Raw genomic sequence first — 4620 nt, forward strand, 5'->3', positions numbered from 1 at the left:
GAGAGAGAGAGAGAGAGAGAGACCTCTCGAAGAAGGGCAGCCCAGCCCCAAGGATGGAAAGTTCAAGGTTGGGGAGGCAGGGAAATTGAGCCACTGATATTTGATCACTGGCCTGTGAGGGGCTGTGAGCATAGTATACAGCTCCTAGAGTTCTTGAAAGCATTTCGTGAGGCTGTGTGTTGCTTCCTAAGATGGACAGAAGATCTCCATCTTAGACCGATACAATTCAACGTTTCCGAACGATTCTGGTTAAGTGCTTGGCCTTGTACCCTGTTCTGTATGCCAAGATAGACTATGCTGACTCCCACCAGAATTAAAGCCACGTCTTTTATCTCCTGACCTTGACTCTGTCCTGACTCTGGCTACTTCTTTGTCAAGCTGTCCTCTGCAGTCAAGCTGTCTGCGGCAGTCAAAGCAGCCCCCCGCCAGCTGGCGTGCGACCGAGGCTGTTGGCAAATGCATTTTCTACTGGCTGTTCAAACTGGTGAGCCATAGAGTCATCTTGGGAGGAGAGTGAGGTGGCATTCGCAAACGCGAACATGAGTAATGTGAGCTCGTCGAGCCTTCTGCTTCTAAAAAACAGATTTCTGTGACAGAATTAGATAAAGACCTATTTCAAACTTGCATAACTCAGCATTATGCTATGCAAATCTTCATGCTTTTAATTTCCTGCTAAATTTCATGGTCCAAAAAAATCAACAGATGCTGAAGAAAATTATATTTATGTAAAAGAGCTTCTAATTCAATATGAAAATAATAAAAGAATGAAGCTTTCTCGTGCAACTCAAAAAGAATCTGGGCAGAATTTTGAAGTCCAAGAGCTTCCCCTAGGGTGTCCTGGCATTGTACAATGACCAGATGAAACCAATACAACCCTGCCCCCCCAAGTGTGAGCTAGCTCTCTCTCTCTCTCTCTCTCTCTCTCTCTCTCTCTCTCTCTCTCTCTCTCTCTCTCTCTCTCAGTTCTTCCTGACACATCATTGCCTTCACAACTTTTTAATATAATATTTTTCAAGTTATCTGAGTATTTGGGTACCTTCTGCTCTTTTATTCATTCCAAAAATTAAGGAAACGGAAAAACAAACAAACAAACAAGAAACCACACATGTGGGTATGTGAGTGTATGGATTCGTATTTCAGAAGCACAGGTAACCCTTAGCCAGACATCTCACAAATTCATGTCATCAGGCTTAACGTTTCTGAATTTTGACATGTGACCTTCTACCCCAAATTTAGTAGCTTATAATAGCCACAATTATTCCCTCGTTGCTAATGATACCAGATACTGATTGGCTTCAGCTAAGCAGTACTTAGCTCCATGTCCCTGATTTGAATCTGTATTCTCCCAGTGGCCAGGCAGGAACTAAAATCTAAAATGGTGCATACTCACTTGCAGGGGCTTACCCAGGGCTTGCTGACTGAAGCACCAAGTCATCCTTGATCGTTCCATATCATTCAGTCTTCTCCCAGGATTTATTATTCTGTGGCCTATTATAGCAGCTTGTTGTGATATTAAATTTGCAGGTGTCATGACACAGTATTACTTCTCTCGAGTGAACATTTTACAAACTCTGGTCACACAGAACAGGAAGGTTGCCTCTCTGTAAGCCTTCACACTACCATATCAATAGAGGAAGCACAACTGAAGGTTTTATTATTAGGGAAGTCATCTCATTGCTGTTTATAAAGTGCCTTCTCTCCGTTGACGTCGGTCTCAATGGTAACCAGAGAAACTGACTCATGGCTTCCGGCTTCCCTTCAAGGCAGGAACTGAGTGAGAAGTTTTCAAATTACTCAAGTCAGATCTGATTTCAAGGAGGCCTGTAACTCCTTGGAGTCGTTTAAAAGATGAGGGCCATATAGGCTTGAAAATTCCTGTGGTTTACAACCCTGCTTGGGATTTACCTTGAACTCTATAAATGTTAAAAATAGCCCAAATAATTTTCCAACAGATTCTGTCACAGCAGACCACTTAGGAATAATTGTTAGGTACGTGGGAACTCTACTCACTAATTCTGTCTAGTAAATACTCAATTTAAAGATGATCTCCAAAAAAAAAAAAAAAAAAAAAAAAAAGAATCACCATTCATTCTTTCACACTTCAGCTGTTTTAACTTTCAAACCCAGGACAAGAGGTTCAGGTGCCTATCAAAGAGAATCTGGCAAGGTTCTCCCAGCATCCCTCAGTCCCTACCCGTTGCAGGGTATGACTGGTATACCCCGGCAGCTACCCTGGCCTAGGCTGCCCTTCCCCCAGAGGCTCTTCCCTATATTATCCAGACATTTTAGTTACTTGACCCTTTTTGTACCTTTGGCCTCTGGGTTGGAACACCTGGTTGTTCCCTCTCTCTCTCCCCCTCTCCCTCTCCCCACAATGTTCAGGATGGTGATTACTCTGGACTCTCCTGGTTTGTCCCTGCCTCTGGCTGTGTCTCCCTTTTATCTACAGTAAACTTTCTCCTCTACCATACCTAGGAGCCATCATGTCTTTCCCTTTTATTCCCCACATGCACCTAGTGCTGAATAAAGCTGCAAACTCCTAACCTTGTAAGCTGTAGTTTAACAGAACAAGGTTTGGGGTGAAAGTCAGTAACGGGACACTTGCTTAGCGTGTATGAGGGCCTTTATTGGGTTCCTAGCACTGCAAAACTAATAAATAAACACAATGATTTTTTTTTTAAAGGAATGAAAGCTTCCATTTCCATTGGAGGAGAAGTTAGGCTTTGCTTTCTCCACACACTAAATTGGGCTGGAGGAAGCAGAAACCTGCACATGGACTATTGCAAGCCTGCCCTGAACAGAATGCAGGGCTCTGTAAGAATGCAGACAGGTAAACAAGAAGGTTCCCTTCTTGATACAAAAATCACACACACACACACACACACACACACACACACACACACACACACAAATAAACAAAAACCCATGTCTTCTCTCAGATGCCTTCTCTTGATCTCACTCTTCTCTCCCCAGTCAAGTCAGGACATGAGATGATTCAGTGATACTTCCTGTCAATTCTGACAACCCAAGTTCTAAGAAGTAAGTCCTTAGACACACACACACACACATCAACCAATCAGTCAATCAACATCAATTTGACCTTTTGATTAATGTCTAGAAAATGTCTAGACTTTTTTTATTAATGTCTAGAAACATGCAGATGTGGAAGCACACACTACAATCTCCACAGAGGAAAGGGAATGTCCTATATTCCAGCCCAGGGGAAGGGGGGGGGGGCGGGAAATTTTCAGGAAACAAAAACTACGCGTCACACACTGTACTACTAGAAGGCTTTGCTTGCTGGGTTTTGTTACTGTTGTTCTTGTTTCTACATTCTTTTCTGACATTTCTGTTCTGCTTTTTTCCCTCTTAAACTCATACTGCTTCAGTTAGTCATTACTAGACACAGTTTAAATGCCACAGTCATGTCTTTAAGCTCTTGTTTCCTCTCATGAGATAAGTTGTGAGGCTCTAGGCTAGTGATCAGTCATAGCGTCACCAATGTTTTGCTCCGGAAAAGAATCTCACATATTATGTTCAGGGCTGCCGTCCTTGGTTCTCAAGTACAGAAGCTAGGTGTCCTTGCCAGACACAAAACACATATTATATTTTGGCTCATAACAGCTCAGTATGATATTAAATTTGCAAAAGATGGTAATGAAATGCTGAGTAAATGGAAGACCTTTTCCTAATTGTACTTGAACCTCTGTTAGACATCTTGTCACCGAATATCCACACAAAATGCTGTTTGAACATGATCTGGGGATGCTGCTTATTGCAAGCATTTTACAAGCTAATTTTGGATGAATGTACTATTTTAGCAAATTTTCAGTTTCCAAAAATAGGAATTCTATCCAGAACAAAATGGCAATTTCCCCCAATGACACGAACAATGAGACTCATTTTGTTGAAATATTTCAATAAACTGCATTTAATCATACTGCTGTTCATTCTGCTTTCCCCTTCTTATGGCCCCTATTTCCATTGCTGCCCTCACCCCCAATTTCCAAATTGTTTTTAGCATTTTGACATGTTCCCTTTTTTTCATCATGATTGTTAATTTAGTCTTTCTCTCTATTGCAGGAGAGTTGAGAAAGACTTTTGGATTAGAATAAATCATCAGAAGCCACCAAAAGGCATTTTGATAGTGCTGGGACATGTCTGGACAATGAGATCACTCTAAAGGGATCTGCTCATCCAAAAGTCATGGTGAAAAGTGTTCAGAAAAAAAAATCCATTACTTATTTTAAGGATATAAATCAAGATTGCACATGAAGCACCAAGCACGATGGCATATGCCTATTCCAGAACTGAAGAAAGGAGGATTTTTAATTCGGAGGCCAGTCTGGAACTTTATCTAAAAAAAAAAAAAAAAAAAACTTAGAAATTATGGTTATTGGAAAATCTACAACCACTACAACCACTAATTTGCTAAACAAGTACAATTCTTAATAATAATCTATAAATAATTGTCCTCATACCACAGATAAGTGTAGTATTCACCCCTCTTCAAGGAACATTTTCTTTGCAACAGAGACCAGTACAGAAAACCACAATCAATCAAAATGCAGAGTTGTGGTGCCCAGTCCCAGTGGACATAATCACAAAACACCCCCATTC

At 41.2% G+C, this 4620-nt stretch overlaps 1 long non-coding RNA gene across 2 annotated transcripts in view; it reads left to right on the forward strand.

Moving 5' to 3' along the window:
• Positions 1-4154, forward strand: part of LOC116076242 — a 4885-nt gene extending 731 nt beyond the window's left edge. The window contains exons 2-4 of one of the 2 annotated variants that reach the window (XR_004112871.1): positions 379-484; positions 2684-2830; positions 4084-4154. This is a non-coding gene — a long non-coding RNA (uncharacterized LOC116076242). The remainder of the gene's footprint in view (positions 1-378; positions 485-2683; positions 2831-4083) is intronic. The other variant, XR_004112872.1, reaches the window with a different exon arrangement.
• Positions 4155-4620: the final 466 nt, after the last annotated feature.

The sequence above is a fragment of the Mastomys coucha genome, unplaced genomic scaffold, assembly GCF_008632895.1.
Source record: "Mastomys coucha isolate ucsf_1 unplaced genomic scaffold, UCSF_Mcou_1 pScaffold4, whole genome shotgun sequence".
NCBI classification, from domain to species: Eukaryota; Metazoa; Chordata; class Mammalia; order Rodentia; family Muridae; genus Mastomys; species Mastomys coucha.